Below are 22,630 nucleotides of genomic sequence, written 5' to 3'. Positions count from 1 at the left end.
AAAGGCTTCACTTAGAAAGATCATGTTCTAATCTGCAGTTGTGAGGGATTCTATTCTCAGAATTTGTCTTTGTTAACTGTTACAATGATACATGATCTCACTTAGAGATTTGTTGACCTGAAGGCCAGTGACACATTCTTCATCATACTGTAGAAGTGGACTGTGTAGCATTAATATTCAACTTCCTTAGCTATTTGGTTTAAGCCCAGCTATGCCTATAAGAAGATAGACAGGTTAGATCAATTTAATTCTACTTTCTCATAATTTTTGGATAGCTCATCTCCTATATCATCATTAATGCAAAAATTGTACACCAAGACAATTTACAATGAAACACAATCCTGGAGAAGTTCATTTTGGTAATGCACAGCCAAAATAACCTGCTTTGGGCTATGATATCATATAAAATAGATATTGTGTTAATCACTTGTCCTTTAATGGTGGCTATCCATGTAGTCAAGGATAAACATTTATTGTGGCAAGAAGCATCTTTATGATTACCTTTGCAAAATATGTGTAACTTTCAACTTTGCAAAACAAAGGGATAGTCTTTGACAATCCTCCTCCTTTCTTCCACTCTCTGCCCCCTCTAAATCTTTTCCTGAGGGTCTACCAACCCTCCAGAGAAGATTTTGGAGACTGTAGTAGACACTGGAGACTGTATAAGGAAGTGGAATGAGCAAAAATACCCACCACTGTCTTGTGGGACTGCCATTCATGGAAGGTGTTAGGATCCAACCCAGTGGCTCATAGTTTTAAAAAAGTTATTAGTTTAAACTATGTGGTTGCTTTATTGGTTTATTTTTAGATTGGTTTTTATATTTTACTGTGTCCAGTTATATTCTTCTGACATTATTATGCAGCTTTGATTGCTTATGCAGAATTGGTGCTGGCGTTAGATTGCTGAGGGCCCTCGGGCAAAGTCTGGGTGCTCCTGATGCTCCCAATGTCATTCTACCTCTGTGGATTCAGGCGAGGCCATGCGATCCTTCTGATGGGTATGTGCTCTGGACCAGTGCCTGGCTGACCTCAGATTTCATCCCTGACCTGTATAAAAAATACAGTTGATCTGCATCTTGGGTACACTTTACTCTTGGATTTTTTTTCATTTAAGAAAAGCGCAATGAGGAAAAAACTGGTAAAATAATGCAGGCAATTCTGTCTGCCATTCCACTTACTAAATATATGCCAGAGAGAATGAGAATGAACCTCAGTCCCTCTCAGTTTCCATCTATCGCTTGTAATATTTAAAGAGACACTACATGTTTTTAGGATGTAAAGTGATTTTGTATATACCTGTATGCAATTTTAGCTTTACATGCTGACTCTGAACCATAACCCTTAAATAAGATGTTGGCCGACTGTACACTAAAATCTTACATGATGTTGAGCTTCTAAATGGCACAAACCTTTTTTAAAAATCTGAATTATATGGCATGGCAGATCTGTAAATTAGGTTGCACTTGTCCCTAAACATCTTACAGTTACAGACAAAAAGCATATTCCAAACTGGTAGGATTAATCTAAGTTCCAAATATCAACATTTAAACACTGTTCTTTTTACCTTTGTTTAATGCAGTATGGTTTAAACTGTGATAAAGCTGTATTTTCCAGACACAAGAAGACTTAAATTATTCATGCTTGCATCATGCATGCCAATCAAGTACTAATCTCTTGAGAAATCACTGCTGTGTGTCCTAAGACAGTTTCTAGCCTGCATTCTAACTAAACATCTTGCTACCAGATTAGTAGCAAGTACATTAATGTGCGCACATGAACACTAAAGAAAACATTGAAAGTTGTTCCAAGGCAGTGGGAAGGATAGCAATGCCGGTTTGGCTTTTTTGCTGCATAGTTCAATTTCAACAACCTTTAATGGCATAATAAAAGTTATTACGGCGTACATAAATAAACGACAGATATAGAACAACAAATAAAATAAAATAAAACATAGAAACGAGGCCACAGGAAAATGCTCGCCCAAATACACCATTCAGAGCTACCCAACACTGTTAAAGGTAAGGACTTTTGCTAGAAACTCAGCCACTAGAGTTGTAATTTTGTGCGAAAAGTTGTGTAAAAGGAATGCAACAAGAAGGTGGGGAGGGGCTGAATAACTTGAAAGAACAGGGCCCAAGATAGAACAGCGAAGTTTACTGAGCGCAGGGCAAACACAAAGAAGATGGGTAACAGAATCAGGCTCAATACCACACCGGTTACAGCGCCTTTGATTGAAGGGAACCCGGGAGTAGCGGCCACTCAGCACCACTGAGGGGAAAATATTGAACCGGGCTAACATAAAAGCCCTCCTCTTGAGAGGATTCACAAGGCGCTGGAAATAGGAATGCCCATTAGCAAGCGAAGGAAAAATTCCGTAATAAGTGGGGGAACATACCCGGTTAAAGTTGAAAGAGAGCCATAAACGTTCGGACTTCCAGAGTCTATCATGAATAAGGGATAACGCCTGATCAAAATTACTGTTAAAGAGAGAGTCTAAAGGGACATCAGTGGAAGCTAATTTAGAAATACAGTGCGCAGACCAAGAGGATTGGAAAGGGTCTTTAAGAGAATAAGCAAGCAGAGAATCAGGATCAATCTTAAAAAAAAGACCTAACCAAAATTTAAAGGTGGATTTCCAGGCCTTAGTAGAAAGAAGATGAGTACTGCTGCATAGTTAATAGTTGTTCCCTCTTTGGGTCGAGACATGACGCATGTCATCTGTGTTTTTAAACACAAATTCACTGCAGTCATAAAGAAACTGTACACTTGTGGAGAAGGACTGATTTTTTTAAATAAAAACTGGTCCTGGGGTGGAAAGTGCTAAACCTTTCCATACCCGCTGCATATCTTCACCCTGCTGTTCTCTCACCTGGGTTCACTTCCAGTTTTGGAATCCTGTTGAGGCTAGCGCCTGGGGGGAGAATGCAGGGAGGCAAGACACAGGTGAATGGGAAGGTTTGGTGCCCTTGCCCACCCCATATGCTCCCTTTTCTGCTAAGATTGACTTCTCATCCCCCCTTTTTTGGATAAAGCCCAACATGTTTATAGGTATGTTGGTATAACCTATGGTTATAGGACTATATTATGCCTGGAGGTTTTCTGAGGCCATGCACTTCTGTTCATGGAAGGAACTTGCAGTGATGGAACACCTCCATGTGGAGTCTCAGGATACTAAACCATTGTTTGATTCTAGCTGAAACATACTGGATTGCAAACAAAGAAAGCCAGCTATAATGAAGCACCACTGAAATCAAGGAGAAAAGTTGGTTGTGATTTAAGTTAAGTCCTGTTAGTTTCATTAGAGCTGAGACTGCAATACATGTAGTTAGAACTCCCACTGAGTTCTATGAGACCTGCATTTAGCTAAGCATTTTTAGAATTATAATCTTTAGAAATGACTATATTTGGGTACAACCCATATGCCATGGCTTCCGTTTTGGAAAACAAGCTTCACAGAAAGGGATCAGAGATCACTGAAATGTACAGTGTTTTAGCAGACAGACTTGATATTTAGTGCCATAGATAACTAAGAAAATTTTTAATGCTTATTCTTTTATGTATACATGCTTGTATTAAAAATATGATTTTAAAAACAGTTACTTGCTTTATTACAGTTCCCGTTCAAAAATAGCAACCTAGTATACAGCACTTCATTTATAAATATTAAAATTTTGTCATCTATATTTGTTTTTCAGCCTCTTGCTCATGCTGTTCTAGTGTTTAAAAAAGATGAAGTAGTATGGCAACAACAACTTGGCAGTAATTTTTGAATGTCTTTTAAGGACAAACAAGTATAACTTAGATGTGTGTGTATATAAATACACCCACATGAAGTTACAATTATTTGTGGCTCAAACAGTAGAGTTGGAGAGCTTCAAAAGTGCATATCAGATACTTCAAAATAACTGAAGCTTGTTTTATTCAGAATTAATTTGTTTTATGGATACTTGGTGTAATGCCTTTGAATATTAAAGCGGTCTGTGCTTGGTGCTTTATTTCACACCAGTATTTGTATTTTGGAGTGAAAGACCTAACCACCACCGAAGCATCGCAGTGTTGCAAGTAAGTGTATAAATTAATGGCATTTGTGGATCTTAATAGAATTAAAACAAATTTTATTTCCCTATACATTCTTTAATCTGTTGAAATGTTGCAAATATGTATGGCAGGATGGAGATTCGGCCAATGAAATGACAGATCAGTTCCTGCATTTGCTTGGGAAGTGAAATAGGAAGTAAAGCACATAACTTAAATGTACCATTTATCATAGCTCAAGGTATTTTATTTAAATATAAGTGAGTGTTTGTGGATGTCAGAATATAGTGTTGCAAGTCCAACACTTCGTCATAATTTTTTTTAAACTTAAGAAGGAATGACAATCAATTCTCAAACAGATGTTTGAAAGCCAATTACATCGTGTTACACCCTAATTGTTCATTAATTTTCCTATCTAATTTACTTGTCAGGAAGACAATCAGCATTTTTTTTTCATTTTGTTAATTGCTGCTCCATGTCTCACATATATCCAATGAAATTCCTGGTTAAATGAGCTTAACATGCTGTCATTGATGATTTTCAATGGTAGCTGTCCTTGAATAGTTATGACCAGGCATTGTCTTTGTCTAGTGCCTGATAGTTCCTAATTCTTTCTGGGCTGTCAGTTAAAGAAATATGTTCATGAATACCAAACATTTGTCTGGGATTTTTATAGCATACAGACCAATTCTAAGGTGCTGCATTTTTTCCATTGTAAAAGCCTGGAGGGACAATGCATTTTTCCCTTCAAAAGTACAATTTTTAGTAGCCACTATTTGGTCTATGTTGGGGAGGGGCTATGACTATAATAACAATTTAATTAGGGACATGCTATGAGCCATTGCCACTCTGTAGAGCAGAAGCTTCCAAAGTGTGTATTAGGCATCGCAAGGCACTTCCTGAGGTGTTGCAGGATGCTTGCTGCCTGGCAGTAAGACTGTGATTCGATCCTGCAGACAGCGGTAGGAAGTTTGGTGTGGCAGACAGAGCTGCTGCACATAGTTTTCATGTGCATGGAAAGGCTTGCCCATCCTGACTCTCTTATTGCTGTTTGCAGGCTCGCTTCTTGCCACCAAACCCAGAAGTCAGTGGTGATGATGTCGTCATGTGATGCATTTTGCATAATTACCACTCACTTCTGGCGTCTGAGCATTGTGGCTGTAACATGAAGGCATTATGAGCCAGGTAGATTTGCACTGGTGTAAATGTACGTAGAGATGTACATCAAGTTGAGATGTACATCAAGATGTAGAGATGTACAAGTTGTGTAGTTGTTTGGGGTTTAACCCCCATCTTATGCAAACTCAAGACAGCTACAATAAATAAAACCAATCTAGGCAAAACATCAGTTGCAAAGTATTGTTAATTAATTCTACATTCAAAACGTTCCAGTGACAAAGGTAATTAAAATACTATGGGAAAGCAAAAATTAAACAGAAGGTAGTCAAAGTGTACCTAAACAGGAGTGTCGTATAAGGTATGTATGCGTATGCCATTAAGAACCTTTTACTAGATGTGTCCAAGGATATGTCCAAGGTCATAACTTGTATACACACAGGACAAGATAATGTGTGTAGGTATCTGTGCAGTTGTCTTGTGATGCACTTGTGGAAATTGGCATCTATCAAAAGAGAGGGAGATAATGATGAAAAGAGGTGCAAAACAGAGTAATTATTGTGGGGATAAATGTGCAATAAGAGGGAGGGGGAAATCAAGAGTAAAATTCAGTAGAATAAATGAGCAGTGAGTCAAAGGCTATATTACTTATTAATAATAAAAAATATGTAACTTGTCCTTATATACTTAGCGGAATAGAAGGAACAAAGCACAAACACCCAGAAGTGACATACTGAGAGAGAATCAGGGAACAGAAGAGCTTAGATGGACCACCAGGGGAGGGGGTATTAGACCATCTTCCTAATGTGCTGCTGATGGTTGAGAGAAATATCTAGAATGGGCTTTGTGGTCTTGCGGGGCTAGGTAGCATCGCTGAGATTCTGCAAGCTCCCAGTGGAAGTTTAGAGGAATGACTTCAAGTGGGGAGGAGGGAAAAATGGTAAGCCTGGCTTGGGAGCTGAGGTCCTTTCCAGTGAGAAAAATAAGGAATGTTTTTGTGGGGCTGCTTAACAGTTGCTGAGCTGCAGCTTATTTGGTTTCAAGAAGGGGAGGTATGGGCAAGAAGAGAGAACATGAGAACAAGCAGGCAAAACGTTAGGCTTAAGAGGCTAGTTACCTCTGGGTGCCTGGGTTGACATGGAGAATTCTGGGTTGCTGATGAGTTGGGGGTGTGTACTGCAGCTCAGGTGAGTCAGTTCTCAAACATACAAGGGCTAGGTGGAAAGAAGAATGCATATTTAGGTTTCCAAGACCATAGGTTTCCAAGACCAGACCTTTTATAGTGTGTTTGGCCATAAAAGAAAAGGTTTCCCCTGCATAGTTGTGTCCGGCTCTAGGGTGTGGTGCTCATCTCCATTTCCAAACTGAGGGAGCCAGCGTTGTCCGAAGACATCTTCCTTATTCATGTGGCAGGCATGACTGAACCCTGAAGTACACAGAAGGCTGTTACCTTCCCACCTATTGGTGGGAAGTGGTACCTATTTATCTACTTGCACTTACATGCTTTAAACTGCTAGATTGGCAGGAGCTGAGGCAAGTAATAAGAGCTCACCCTGTTCTGCAGCACCAGGGTCTTGAATTCTTAGGCTGCCAACCTTCCAGCCGACAGTCCAGACACACTTAGCCACTGTGCCTCTTGGTTTTGGCCAAAGACAAATGTAAAATCTTTTTGTGGTATAAGCTCAATCTGGACTATCCTGTTGTTAAGGGATACCCATTGATAGGTTTCAGTAACCTGTCCTCAGTATTATATGGTAGAGGTGGCCATTTTCTTTTGTGTCAAACCTTGGGAAAGGCGTGCCTTTTGACTGTTTGTGAAACCTTTCATTCAGTTAACATAGGGCTCTGAACTGAATTGGGCAGTGGGGTTAGAGACTGGAAGCCAGGGTCAGAGGCAGTCTCTTTTGGTAACCTTAAATGGTCATGTTTCCTTAAGGATAGGAAGCTCTCAAGATTGTGGCATTGCAAAAGTTAATAGGCTGGCAGAGCAAGGTGCAACTTCTTGAGGAATTTGGCTAGAGGCTTCTCTGAGGTGGAGAGGAGAAGGTTGAATTCAATTTATAGAGCCGAATTCATAGCACCACTAAGCCTTTCGGCTTAATGCCTAGAGACTTGTGGGCCTGATGCTTCTTGGCATCAATCTAGTTATGAACAATATGAGCCTGGCCTTGGTCACATACACTTGGACTCAGGCTATGAGGGTATTGCAGAAAACCAATGTGGAAACAAACATTTCCCAAGGAATAACTGCGTGGGTCTCCTTATTCATGAATGTTTTTTCATGAACTAAGTCAAATTCCCTTTTGCTTTTTATTCAGTGAGTTGTGAATCTTTCATGTGGGTTTGGACTATATGGTTGCAAGACCTATGTGGTTGTCAATATCTGTGTTTTTGGATTTCTCAGGGGAGGTGTGACAGTGCCTAGACTATCTCTTGGTGGAGCCCTCCTTTTCCAGAGCTGCTCTGCCTTTGTGTTCAGCTTTAAAGTGTAGCCATCTCTCCCCCCCCCCCCGGTGACCAGACATCCTCTTTTTTTCCAGGACATGTCCTCTTTTTAGCCTTGTGTCCTGGAAAATAAATCCTCCTTTTCCCTGAGCAGACCCCTGCAGGCAGCACATAGCCTTTTTGTAATAAATTGTATGCAGTGTTTAAATTTAATATGTAGTGTTTAAATTAATCCCATGAAATAAATAAATGAGTGTTTTTAGCTCTTATTTTGTCATGTCCTACATTTTTCTTGAATGTGCAACATTTTGGGGTGCCTTGTCCTTTTTGGCCATTATTACATCTGGTCGCCCTGCTTTCCCCTTTCGTGAGAGCAGGTGAAAACTGCTTTTGCTTGACACTTTGCTCTAGAAATCTGCTTGGAAAGGGGGTGGAGGGGGAGAGGAGAGGAAGGAGGAAGCTTCCTTTCAGAATAGCCAATGGTGTCCCTCTCGTCAGCGCTTTAAAATTTCTCCCACTGGAGTGACTGTGAGTTGCTCTTTGTATTGAGTTATGCATGCCTATTCAGAAGCAAACCCCATTGTGTTCAGTGGACTTATTCCCAGGAAAGTATGTATAGGATTGCAGTTCAAGTTGTGGGGAAGATGGCTTGCAAACAACCACTTCTGCATGTGCATTTGCATCTGCTGAAAATACCTACATTACACATGTGGGTTCCTTCCATTGAGCAATTATTTTGTTGTTCCCTCATTTGGTTCACAGAGGAATTCTCTTCTAAAACATAGTTAAAGATGCAGGAAGGTTGTGTATTGCTCCTTCTCTTGCCTGGCACTTAACATTTGGTTTCTCCTTCTAACTGATCATCCTGAGCTCTTAGAAAAGCCATGGGGGAGGGCTGCTCTCTCAGTTTGATTCCCTTCTTGTTCTCTCCTTGGCTGTTCCTGGTCAGCTGCTTGGACAGATGCCTACTCCCAGGAAAGTGTATGTAGGTATAGATTATTGTAAAGGTGGGTCACCTCTGTTCATTATCCCAACCTGAGCTTCTTTTTGCTTGCCTGTTAGCTGTTCCGAAGAGAACAGGTGAAGACTTCTCACCTGTTCTCTCCCCTGAGACTCCAATACCATTCACAGTGCAAGAAAGAGACATGGTACATTCCCCCCCACCCCAACCAGGAAAAAGGACTTTCTGAAACACTTCTGAGTAGGAATACATAGGATTAAGTCCCATTGTATTCAATGGGGCTTAATTTCTGGAAAATGTGTATATATGTAATTAGTGTTTGGAACTGAAATTTTTGTCTGCTTATCTGACAAAAGAGTGAATGCTTCAGTGATTGTATCCATGTGGCTAATTTGGACCATGATGTTGTGCCTGCTAGCTTGGAAGCAGGCCCAAGGAATAACCAGGAATTTGGTCCTCTGTGCACAGTAAGCAAAAAGCATGGGAGTTGTGCTATCACTTGCAGAGCAGGACCAGGAAGTTTCCTGCCCTCAGAAGGGCAAGCCCTTGGGGAGAAATTCCCACCCTGTTTAGCAGGCAAGTACTGCTGGAATGTCCAAAATCTTGGCAGGCCTTGCTAAAACGATCCATGAGCTACTGGAGATCTTTGGCAGAGTGGGTAGTGATAGCTGCATCGTCGGCAAAGAGGGAAGTCACGCAGACATTTCAGCTGGACTTTGGACTTTGCTCTCAGTCTGGAGAGGTTGAAGAGCGAAAATCCCAAATAAGGTTGGCGTAAGAACACAGCCCTGCTTCACTCCACTTCGGATGTCAAAGGGGTCTGATGTGGAGCCATCGAAGACAACAGCTTCAGCAGCTCATGTCTCAGCAGCTCAGATCTCCAGCAGCTCATGGATCGTTTTAGCAAGGCCTGCCAAAATTTTGGACTGACAATCAGCCTGAAGAAAACACAGGTCATGGTTCAGGATGTAGACTCACCTCCCTGCATTACAATCTCTGTGCATGAACTGGAGGTTGTCCCTGACTTTGTGTACCTTGGCTCAACAATCTCCGACACTCTTTCTCTCGATACCGAGCTAAACAAGCGCATCGGTAAAGCAGCTACCATGTTTTCCAGACTCACAAAGAGAGTCTGGTCCAACAAGAAGCTGACGGAACATACCAAGATCCAGGTCTACAGAGCTTGCGTCCTGAGTACACTTCTGTACTGCAGCGAGTCATGGACTCTTTGCTCACAATAGGAGAGGAAACTGAACGCTTTCCACATGCGCTGCCTCCGATGCACCCTTGGCATCACCTGGCAGGACAAAGTTCCAAACAACACAGTCCTGGAATGTGCTGGAATCCCTAGCATGTATGCACTGCTGAAACAGAGACGCCTGCGTTGGCTCAGTCATGTTGTGAGAATGGATGATGGCCGGATCCCAAAGGATCTCCTCTATGGTGAACTCGTGCAAGGAAAGTGCCCTACAGGTAGACCACAGCTGCAATACAAGGTCATCTGCAAGTGGGATCTGAAGGCCTTAGGAGTGGACCTCAACAGGTGGGAAACCCTGGCCTCTGAGCGGCCCACTTGGAGGCAGGCTGTGCAGGATGGCCTTTCCCAGTTTGAAGAGACACTTGGCCAACAGTCTGAGGCAAAGAGGCAAAGAAGGAAGGCCCATAGCCAGGGAGACAGACCAGGGACAGACTGCACTTGCTCCCGGTGTGGAAGGGACTGTCACTCCTGAATCAGCCTTTTCAGCCACACTAGATGCTGTTCCAGAATCGCCATTCAGAGCGCGATACCATAGTCTTTCGAGACTGAAGGTTGCCAACAGAACTGCTGGAATACTTTCAGGTGCAGGAAGTTTGTCAAAGGATGATTGACCGTACCAGAGGAGGAACTCGTGTTATTTTGTCACGAAGGAACCCCAGATTGGATTGAAGATGTGGTTTCAATTCCCGTGTGGATTGAAACTCACAGATGTGACTCAAATGCACTTTCCCAACAGAATAGTTGAACATATGGTGGAGGCCTTAGTATGCAGCCATGATCTATGTACATGTGCTATCATTTGTTTAGAATAAAGGGACACAAGGAACCTTTCAGGATAGGGAGTTTCACAGTCTGCATCCTTCATGGAGAAGACCCTCATCCTCATTTCCACCAACTGTTTCTTTGTTGCTTGGGGGGGGGGGGGCGGCGACTTGTAAAGGTGCTTATTCAGCTGAGTGCAGGGAGTGGGCAGGTTACATTAGTGTGTTTAATTAATTTTGTAAGTCACCTTGAGTCTCCCAATGAGAAAAAGGCAGAATAGAAATTCTTACAATAAATGTACACATGGAAGATAGGTGTGGTTTTTGCATTGGTTTTTTGGGGATCATAATGTTTTATTTCAAGCTGTCCTTTCAGTATGGTGACAGAGTCGATGCTTTTCCTGTGTCTACTCAGTTAATAGGAATCTTTAATGCCTGAGATTAGGTATTTAGCTGTCCCCAAGTGCCATTTCCCAACTAGTAGCACTTTTCTTGAGATTAAGCCTAGCCTTTACACTATTGTAGCCATGGATTCTGCTGCTCTGTCAAGTATTCTTTGTCCTGGATTTACTGTGGTACTAGAGGAGGGAAGAAGGGTGGCAAATAATTCAATAACATGATACCATAAAGGTTAAATGGCAGTCCAGAAGCTGAGGTGGTTGGTTGCTGTAGCATTACAATGTCTTGTTTTTTTGATAGGAAGGTTTTTATATAGCTTGTGGAGCAAGGAAGCTGATATTTGCGCCATCCGTCACCTTGAAACAAGGAAAAAAACTTGTGCTGCTACAATCTGCACAAAAGATAAACGTGATGCAGAGATAAGGCATCTGGAATATAGTGTTGATTGAATCACATTTGCCAAACATTCTGGGAGCCAGACTATACTGCATATCAAAGTTGCCTTGGGGGAATTTGGCAACTTTCACTTAAAATGCTCCAGCAAAAATCAGGACAATGTTATAAATAAAATAAAATGGGTAATTGCAAAAGACAAGAAGAACCTGGGCATGAGCATAATCTTACCCTAATTTGCCTTCCTAGAAGCTGATCCTGCATTGTTTTAGAACAGCTGTTCCAGTGTTTCCAATGTCTTGTATGGTATAGCCTACAGCAAGAATGAATCTTGTACCAAATGAGACACATTTGACTTGTGACTTCACATTGCCATCATTTTTAGAATGAGACTGTTAACATTTTATTATCTAAAGCACCGTTTTTCAATCTTTTTCATTTCTTGACACACTGACAAGGCAATTTTATGTCAAGGCACACCATCAGTTTTTTTACAATTGACAAGGTACACTTCACTGACAGCAGGGGCTTGCATCCCCCAGTGGCCCTACTAACAAATGATCCTTGCCTGAACTCGCGCAGCGTACCTACAGACCATCTGCGGCACACCAGTGTGCCATAGCACAGTAGTTGAAAATGCCTGCTCTAAAGAATAATTTTTAATAAATTCCTTGGTCATTTGGATCACTCTGCCTAGTCATTTGAATTCAATGTATTCATACTTCATCAGTGCCCTCGTATTTTATTTATCCATTCTGAGTTTTCAGTTCTTGCATCCCATTTATTTTTGGCTCACTGTTCTACCTGTTGTGTTGTCATACTGTGTTCACTATTGCTTTTCTTCCCTGCTTTTATAGACCAAACACTCTTAGCAGTGTTACTAATGAAAATTGATGGAGCACTGGTGAAAGTTGCTCTTCAGCTTTTATATCACACTAGTTCTGCCAGCTAGGTAGATCTGAATTTTATAAATATAACAAAAAGTTTATTTTGTTTATATAAATTTATATTATTTTCCCCACATTTTTATACTATCCTTCCTCCAAGGAGCTCAGGATGCTATACATAGTTCTTCCCCTCTTTTTGTCCTCACAACAACCCTGTGAGGTAGGTGAGGCTGAGAGATACTGACTGGCCCAAGATTACCCAGGAAGCTTAATGGCTGAGTGAGGTTTTGAACTTGGAACTTCCAGCTCTTACTGTTTGCTGCTCTACTGCTTCATTCTTCACACGTGTGGTCATAGGGAAGCCCTGGGCAGTTGTGTCTATGGCCTGGGCATCCTGGTGCAAAGTCTGCTGGACATCAACCCAGCATAGACACTGTGATGAAACACAGTGGGGGTTGTGAGTGGGGGTTGTGAAGGTAGTGAGTGCTTAATACTAGGCATTACTGCCCTGGATCAGCTGGTGGTTGCTAGAAGTCCCCCCTTTGATGACAGACAAACTGCCCATAGATTCCTATGCCCACAGGGGTGAAGAACAAAACCGCAGAGAAAGAACAAAACCGCAGAGAACGGAACAGTAAGAACTGCTCACAGAGGTGAGGGATTTGGGTGAACACTGAATCTGGCCCGCAGGCCAGGGTTTGGCGAACCGTGGTCTAGTGAGTCATGATAGTGAGTCTTTTTAAAATGTGGGTCCTTATGCTAAAAATTTTGGGAAGCACTGATGTAGATGGTTGTGATTTTTTCCAGCACTCAAACAATACTATCTTGTAGCTGGAAAAATGTGTGACTTCACCCCCTTATCTAATGCATCCAGTGCAAAATTGAGTCCCTGCATGCCCATAAATATTGTTTAAAAACTTACTGGGGATGAAGCTTTCTTGTTTTTGCAGGTCACTAAATCATTTAAACTTATAGTGCTACGTAGCTGGCTTTGCCTGAAGCTTGAGTGTTTGATAAAACACTAAACAGGCCCTATTGTTGCAGTGTTGCTGAAAGCAAGCTTGTTGGCTGTTGATCCTAAATTGCATTGAATGATAGGAAAACATAGGCTCATAGTCCATGTGATTCTATATGTATGAAGTAGTCGTTTCCTGCAATAATAAGAAACATGCATCTTCTGTGATTTATTGAAAGCAAAAATCATGTATCCATGTATCCTATAGCTATGCAGTGGTTTAGGGTTTGATACCATAGTACTGCTTCTAGACATTAGGGATAGTGTCTGCTCCTAAAAACAGCTAGCAATAATTACTATTTTATCAGTGGCAAAATCAGTAGATAGTTTTAGTTCTACTGTGCATGCAGTCAACTATGTGCTAACACTCTGCGCTTTTGTCCTATAGTAAGTTCTACAGCAGGGGTGCTCAATAGGTGGATTGCGATCTACCGGTAGATCGCGAGGCAAAATGAGTAGATCGTGGAGTGCTGACCCGCTCCTTCAGGTGCCTCTGGGAGGAAACGCCGGGAGTAAGGCCCATTGTACTCAATGGGGCTTACTGCCAGGTAAGTGTGGCTAGGATTGCAGCCTCACAGCCTAATCCTAGGCATGTCTACTCAGGAGTAAGTCCTGTTATACTCAGTGGGGCTCAAGGTACACCAACATACATTATACACATAAATGTTATATGTTATGATGGCGCGAACATTGTAAAAAAAACTCTGGTAGATCTCCGGGCCTTGCTGGGTTTCAAAGTAGCTCTCGAGCCAAAAAAGTGTGAGCACCCCTGTTCTACAGGGTTCTATTTCCTGCTGTAAAAGTGCCTTTCATCAAAGAGAATTGTTTGCATCCCAGGAAAGAAGCAGTCCACAGATAGGAATAACTTGTCAATAGTGGTTAATCTGGAGGGCATTTGTACATATAGTTGAAAATGAAAAATCTCTTTTGAAATGTAGCTTTGCAACACCATCTTTCCCTGCTATTGTCAAGAAGCAACCAGTAGAAATCACTGGAGGTAGTGAGTCTGATATTGTTGAAGGATCTGGGCCTGTGTTGGTACATCAGCCCGAACAGGGTCGAAGTCTATAATTACTGAGGAAGAAGCAGAAAACTGAGCACACTGACTATAGTGAGGAAAGCATATTTGATTAATAAAGTGCTTCAGCAGGATATCACTTTTCTGTAAAGCAGCATTTCTTAAATGTGCACCTCAGAGCCGTGGGAACTGCTGAGACCCCTTCAGGGGCTCTGTGAGCACACAGTAAGTGGCAGCCATCTGCCCCCTGTCATCCTGTCTCCCCTGTTTGTGGCTCTCCTTTCTCATTCCTCTCCTGTTTTGGCTCTTTGTCAGTGCTCAGTATAGGACAGTGCTTTGCTGCTCCGCACATGCACCTGTGCTCTGAGCAGCATTGTGAGTGCATGCAGCCTCCATAGGCCCCAGAACAGCTCCAGACACGATCAGACATGATCAGAGCAAGGCTCTAGTTGGGTTTGGAGCTCAGTGGACCCTACATGATTTGATATCCACAAAGGGTCCAGGAACAGAACCCTTGTAGATAACAAGGGTCCACCTTTACACTGTGGAGGACTATGCATAACTTGCTCCTCTGTGTGGGATTGGAAAACTGTTTAGGGGCAGTTATTTTGGTAACACTAATATAATCTTTTCTGTTTTCCTAGAAAACTAAAGATTAAAAGATAGAATTTTATCTGAGCATTAATGATCAAGCAGTGTGGACTTTTCACAGCTGTTCACCACAAAAATCAAGTTCTTTGAATTAGCTAATTTGGCCAGCATCTTAAAGAAGAGCACAATCCTCTGCATGTGTACTAAGAAGTCCTTCTGTTTAGTGGGGCTTACTCAGAGGAAAGTGTGTATAGGATTGTAACCTAAACCTGTCTCTAGTCCTTTTAGTCCTTTCTAGGTGCCTGAACTGATTCAGCTAGTAACACCCACACTACATCAATGGTCAAAATATTCAGCATATGTTGATTTAGTATTTTCACGTTTTCTATATATCCATTTAAAATGAAGAATGTTTCAACTTGGTTGGTCAAGGTACTACTGCTGAACAGTATGGGATGGGGGTGTGTTTGTGTCTACTTGAAGTTTATATCTCTGTGTGCTTCGAATGTTAACTCTTGAGGTGACTTCCTGAAGGGTATGTCCATGGACTTGCACATGCATAGTAGGGCTTCTTCTGAAGAATGATCCTTTATCACAGTGCAGAATGCTTTGCAATTACCCTGAGTTCGAAAGCAGATTGCCATGTTGAATGGGGTTGTGAGGCACTGTTTCAGAACCATGAATAACTCTGCTGGGAGCATGGGATTAATCCTTTAGTCCTCTGGATTGTGATCTGTAGTTACCATTTAATAGAATATTTTTTTTGGCCACAATATCTTCCTTGGGGGAAACATGGTAAAATATTGAACAACAATCTGTCCTGGATTCAGAAGTATTTGGCTATAAATGCATATATAATATACTGCACGTATGAGTACTGTACTAATAATTCCATTTACCTCTTTCTTTATATATCTGTAAACGAATATCTGATCCAACTGTCTTGAGTAACCACAATTAGAATATCAAACTGAAGCATCACTGCATATAACTTGCACAGTGCATTAATGAATTTATGAATTTTTAATGCTTTCATCTGGGACTAATTGGTTTTCCCAGTGTGGTAAAAGCTTTTGTTTTAAACAGCGCACATTTTGTAAATACTACTCCTACCTCAGTTCCTCAGCACTGCATGACATAGGTTACAGGAATACCTATGAAAATACTTAGAAAAGTTCATTCATTCCATTTAAATACCCGAAGAGTGATTCTGTCTATCAGTTTATTACGGTATTACAGTAATTGCATGTCTAAATGGTCTCTTGTGAACAGGTTCAGAAGTAAAATTGTGAAGCCCAGTAAGGGCATCGTCCTAACTTGCGCTGCAACCCGCAGGCCAAGTTGCCTGTGCAGTATCCAGCACAAGGTTCGTGTGGATTGGTGCATAACTTGGAGTAAGGGGATTTTATTGTTGAGTGCCAATCAGCCCAAGTCTGCATGCGCAAATCAAAGCAGCCTGTGTAAGGCTGCTCAGGCCAGGGATTAGGATCTGGCCTATGCTGCCATGGCTGGTCTCACCCCCTCCTGGGCCTGATCTATCTCCTGGGCCACAGCCTCCAAAACACCCCCTCCCTGCCTCTGTTCCTTGCTGCTTCCCTTTCCCATCCCCTGTGTCAGCCTTCTCAGGCTGGCACAAACTTACCCCGTCTGGGTGCAGGTCCAGCTTCACTAGGCCAGCATACATCCATATTCACAAATGTGCTTTCCAGCATGCTTGCAGCATTTGGGAGCTGGCACAAGGGACTTGCGCTGTCCTGGGGTGAGCTAGGATTGCTCTGCTAGTCTGTTACTGGCATTAAAAATAGGTGTGCATTATAGGACGGTGAGACCAACCATCCTAGAAGTTGGGCATTATCAACCTTGCTCCTCCAACTTCTTCCTTAACTTGTTGGGAAAAGACTCTGTTTTCAAATAACTATTTTGATAAGTACAGCTTTTCCAGGGATTTTAGTGGTGATCTTAGGCTATTTTAGAGCACAATACTGTTTATGTCTACTCAGATGTATAAAGTATAAAATTCAATTATACTTATTCTCTAGTGCAGTGTTTCTCAAACTGTGGGTCAAGACAGTGGGTCATGAGCCAATTTCAGGTGGGTCCCAATTCATTTCAATATTTTATTTTTAATATATTACTTTTGATGCTACCACAGAATGTGACTACATTTGAGGAAATGTTGCAGATCTGTGCTTTTAACAGGCTACTGTGTATATGTTTTTAACAATGATAGCAAATGGGACTTCCTCCTAGGTAAGTGTGGGTAGGATTGCAGCCTAGGTTTGCTTAAAATTTTCCTGCTTGATGATGTCACTTCCAGTCATGACATCTCTTCCGGTGGCTCCTGATAAATTCTCATTCTATAAAGTGGGTCCTGGTGCTAAAAGGTTGAGAACCACTGCTCTAGAACCCCACCCAAGGTTTGAGAAACTTTTGTCTAGAAAGTGTTATGAGATTGCAGCCTTAATTGATCATAGTGTGTAGCTGCTACAGTGCTTCTGATGAATTCCTTTGTTTTAGTTTTGTGTAATCCATCTCAGATATTTTGAGAAGGTGCATTTAATATTTATGAATACATAAATTTTATATTGAGAGTATAACTGTGAGGAAGCCCTAAATAGGAGGAATTGATTAATATATTAATAGAGCGACAAGGTAGTAATCACGGGATGTGACCACTTCCTCCCCCCAAGAGTTGAATCCAGGTGTCCATTTCTAGAAACCAGTTACCTTTAGTATGGGGAGCCCTCTTATGTTATGCTGAGTTAAGTACCATGCAGGACTGTCATGAGGTAACTGCATGACAGAAAAATCACAGCTGCATCTGCCCCAAAACCCAAATGACAAGGACTAACCCTCCCATGGAACCACTGAGAGGGGGAATTCACAGTTAAGCTTAAGTCTTCCCATTTTCTGTCAGGATCATGTTTCTCAGTGTAGCTGAAAGGGTAGTATATGGTTAGGACAGTGTTTCTCAAACTGTGGGTCAGGGCCCACTAGGTGGGTCACAAGCCAATTTCAGGTGGCTTCCCATTCAATTCAGTATTTTTTAAAAATATATTAGACGATGTTACCATGGTATGTGACTGCATTTGGGGAAAGGTTACAGGCCTGTACTTTTAACAAATTACTACGTATATTCTTTTAACAATGATAGTAAATGGGACTTCCTCCTAGGTAAGTGTGGGTAGGATTGTTAAAAATTTTCCTGCTTGATGATGTCACTTCTGGTCATGACATCACTTCTGGTGGGTCCTGACAGATTCTCATTCTAAAAAGTGGGTCCTGGTGCTAAACTTATGAGAACCACTGGTCTAGGACATTTTTCTGAAATTGATTTTCATTAGTTTTTACTCTGCTGTTGTATTTCTGCTTATACAGGTGTGCATTGCTTAATGACGGGGATGAATCCCCACATCCCTGTCAGTAGGTGTTGCTGAACGTTAAACAGTGTCACCTGTCTTAAGCCTATGGGCTTCCCTGGGCCTCAGAATGTCTTATAAGGCAAAACAGTCACTTTCTATTTCTTGCGGAAACAGGAAATTGCAATTTCTTTGGCCAAAAGGTCTGTTCAGAGCCTCACAGAGACAGCTCACGAATACGTGCTGCCTCTGTGGGTCTCTGAAAAGCCCCTGGAAGTGAGTGGAGCACAGCTCCACTCACCTCCGGAGGCTTGGAGGGGAGCAGTGATTGGGTTGGGTTGCATGGACCATCGCATATGCAGCCCATTGCTGGTCAGAGCATCACTAAGCGCTGTTTGCCTGTATTGTGTGTTGATATTGCTGCCCTTTGTACCATAAGCTGCTTGTTTTCTATACTCTATGCAGCTTGTTCGTCATTTGTCCAAGGTATAATCACACAGTCATGGTAGGTTAATTCATTGTTTCATTAGAGAATCCTACATTGTACTGAACTGCCACTTCCTTTGGAATCTGACAAATTGTTGAACCTCTAGTGCTGTAGAGCTACTTGATTTACAACACAGTTCTAGGCATATTTACCCTGAAGTAAACCCATCCAAGTTCAGGGCTAATCTCTAGTAAGTATGTACAGGATTACACCTTTAGTAGTTTGTCTGTATTCAGCTTATGGATGCTTTATGAATTTACTTAGTTTTCAGAATGAAATGTTGATAATGATTCTGTCAGTGCCATAGTTGGTCTCTGGAACAGGATGGTGACCTCTGTTCTGTGACAAAATGGAACAATACATTTCAATTTTGTGTGTTTTGTTTTGCTTTAAAAGCATTGGGAGTTGTAGACTTTGTGCAAGAGAGAGCGTGGTGTTACTTAGTTGATGGTGGTTCTTTGTCACCTACTATCAACAAGGTGCCTACTCATTTTTAAATTTCACTTGTTTTGAATTCTGATATAAAGACTGTAGAAAATCCCTTATCCATAAGATTGAAGCTGGGATGCCAAATCTTCATACTGTGAAGTCAAGCAGTATGTAAAGAGGCTTAGGTTACAGCTACCATGTGGAAGCAACTCTCATTCGTTTTTTACCTGGGACTTTAATGCTAGAAATAGTTAATCTCTCTCTCTTTTTGTCATAGAGGAGAAGGGGCAGATTGTTTAAAGGAACTATCAAAGCATCTGCTTTTATTATACAGTATGGCATTCATTTTTATTTCTATCTGAAGAAAATAGAAAACAAACAAAAAAAAATTAAAAGGAAGTTTAGATTCTCGGGACGTGAAACCACAGTTGTGACCAGATGCCACATGGCACAAGCAGTGCACACAGCCCAAGGTCTAGTTCTCTGTGTAAAACGCCAGAAAAGGGTTGTAAATGGGATAGAATGAAAAAGGAGAAAGGAAGGGGGAAGAATCAATCCATATTTCTTTAGAGTGCTCTCCTGCATCACAAATGTGAAATGTACCTTTTAAATATTTATAAAAACTGTATTAACTATAAAAAAAGACCATCAATTAGAAAAACAACATTTTGATGCACTGGAGGCAGGCACGCTAGCTCTTGTAGAATGCTTTTGGTGCATCTTCTTAAATAACCCTGCTTTATATTTTTAAACATTAGATTTTCTTTCTTCCAAGATTTCTGGTATTGCGAAGCACAGTGTGCATTGCAATGAAATGGACTGATTTGATAAGTAGAGTTTAGGTAATATTCATGTCCTAGGAATGGAAGAGTTGTTTTTTGTTTTTTTTTTTGTGGTGGTGAATAACAAGAATAAAATTACATTTATTCCTAACAAACATAACAGGTGGTCTAAAGCAGGGGTACCAAAACCCCGGCCCTAGGGCCATTTGCAGCCCTTGAGGACTCCCAGTCCAACCTGCTGGGAGCACCCAGTCTCCAGTGAGCTCTGGCCCTCTGGAGACTTACTGAAGCCTGTGCTGGCCTGATGCAACTGCTTTCAGTGTGATGGCCAACTGTTCGACCTCTTGTTTGAGCTGTGAGATGTGGACTCCCTCCACTGCTTGCTGTTTCATGTCTGTGATGCAGCAGTGGCAGCAAAGGAAAGGCCAGCCTTGCTTTATGCAAGGTCTTTTTTAGGACATAAGCGAGTGTTTCTCAAACTATGGGTCAGGACCCACTAGGTCGGTCGTGGGCCAATTTCAGTTGGGTCCCCATTCATTTCAATATTTTATTTTTAATAGACTTGATGCTACCATGGTCTGTGACTGCATTTGGGGAAATGTTACAGACCTGTACTTTTAACAGGCTACTATTTATATTCTTTTAACAATGATAGTAAATCGGACTTCCTCCTGGGTAAGTGTGGGTAGAATTGCAGCCTAGGATTGTTAAAAAATTTTCCTGCTTGATGTTACTTCCAGTCATGACATTTCTTCTGGTGGGTCCTGACAGATTCTCATTCTAAAAAGTGGGTCCTGGTGCTAAATGTGTGTGAGAACCACTGCCATAAGCTATTGTAAGACCTTCGTTCATTCGTATAAGTTTCATCTCTAATGTATGTATTTATGTAAATTTATTCAAATTTGAAAAGTAAATTCTTTTTTTTCCCTGGCCCGCGACACAATGTCAGACAGATGATGTGGCCCTCCTGCCAAAAAGTTTGGACAGTGCTGATCTAAAGGACAAGACAGATAGCACTTCTAACAGCACAATCCTATGTAAGTCTACTCAGAGTTAAGTCCCACTGTGTTCGTTGGGACTCACTCCCAAGAAAATATGCATAGGATTGCAGCCGTAGAGTGCAATCCTATACACCAGTGGTTCTCACATATTTGGCACTGGGACACAATTTTTAGAATGAGAATCTGTCAGGACCTACCGGAAGTGATGTCATGACTGGAAGTGACATCATCAAGCAGGAAAATTTTAAGCAATCCTAGGCTGCAATCCTACCCACACTTACCCAGCAGTAAGTTCCATTTACTATCATTGTTAAAAACGCATACATAGTAGTCTGTTAAAAGTACAGATCTGTAACATTTGCCCAAATGCAGTAACATACCATGGTAGCATCAAGTCTAATATATATAAAAAATACTGAAATGAATGGGGGCCCACCAGAAATTGGCTCGTTACCCACCTTCTGGATGTTGACCCACAGTTTGAGAAACACTGCTATACACACTTTCCTTGGAGTAAGTCTTGCTAACACTGCTCATTCGCATGTATGTCTATACGTTATGCGTGCACGCGCAAAAACTCAAATTGAACCGAATTGGGGAATTGGCAATAATATAGTCTCACTTTAATATGAGACTCAAGTGACTGACCTGAAGTGAGAATAGGCTTTGAGAAGACAATAAGCAGTCGAAGTCCTTTCATGGCTTTTTCTCCAAAGCCCATCATGAGGAGAGATACTAATCTCTCTATTGAATGTGCATTTGGGAGTGTGGCTACTGTTGACTGCTGATGATAGTTGGCCAATAAGGCAAGCCATGATTTGTAGACCGTAGACATTTTCTAATGAAACACATTTGCTGCTTAAAAGTGTCAAAAATCCCCTATTGTACTGATGTGGTGATGTAACTGTAACCTGCAGTTGTATTGGGACAGTGCGTCATCTTGACTCCTTTTGATGGTACAGTGTCTTTTGTTTATCAAGTGCAATGATGATTCCTTTGAGCCTCAGTACCTCTGCTTTGACTGAAATGCTGAAAATTAGATACTGCTTTGTGTCAGTCCCTCAGGGGAAATGCTAATGAGAAGGCTGGTTTCAACAACTCTTCAGGATGTTTTAATTTCCCAAACAGCCTCTTCATTCCTGAAAAGGAAATTGAGAAATGTTACTGTATAAATGGGTAATGTGTTTTAAGCAGGCTCAGTTAAATTTTTAAGCAGTTCTAAACAAACCAGATTGCTTTCATAAAAGAGAAGAAAGAAGGCAGTGATGCAGTGATGCTTACGCTGCCACTAAGTCAGCTTTAATAGATCCATGCATGAGAAAATACTGCCCTTTGAATAAGAATAATGTAGCAATGGACTATACCTTGTCCACCTTATTTGGAGGTCTGGTCTAGAGGATAGAACCGCCATTAAGCCCGAAGATAACACCTGAAGGTTGCCAGTTGAAGATCACTGGAAGCTTCTGTGAGCGGTGAGACCTCGAGAAACTGACTCTTGGATAAGAGACAAGAAGTTGGCTGCAGCTATTTGTCAGCGTGGGAGGCAACGCAGCCAGAATGAAAAGTTCCGCCTGGAATGTAGTTTGTTCTTGAAAGATAGAACTTCTTTGTTTACTGTAAAACTCCCTCGGGGTTTAGAGAAACTCAGCCCATGTGAACTGCCTTGAAATTAAATTCAAAGGAGCAATTCCAA

At 41.5% G+C, this 22,630-nt stretch overlaps 1 protein-coding gene across 2 annotated transcripts in view; it reads left to right on the top strand.

The window, feature by feature from the left end:
- The window catches only part of TMEM163 (transmembrane protein 163), a 110,857-nt gene that overhangs the window by 37,028 nt on the left and 51,199 nt on the right, over positions 1 to 22,630 (top strand). The gene's annotated exons all lie outside the window — the stretch shown is intronic.

This window comes from Tiliqua scincoides, chromosome 1 (genome assembly GCF_035046505.1).
Source record: "Tiliqua scincoides isolate rTilSci1 chromosome 1, rTilSci1.hap2, whole genome shotgun sequence".
NCBI classification, from domain to species: domain Eukaryota; kingdom Metazoa; phylum Chordata; class Lepidosauria; order Squamata; family Scincidae; genus Tiliqua; species Tiliqua scincoides.
Note: the sequence above shows the minus strand (reverse complement) of the source record. Positions and strands in the feature narration are given on the sequence as shown.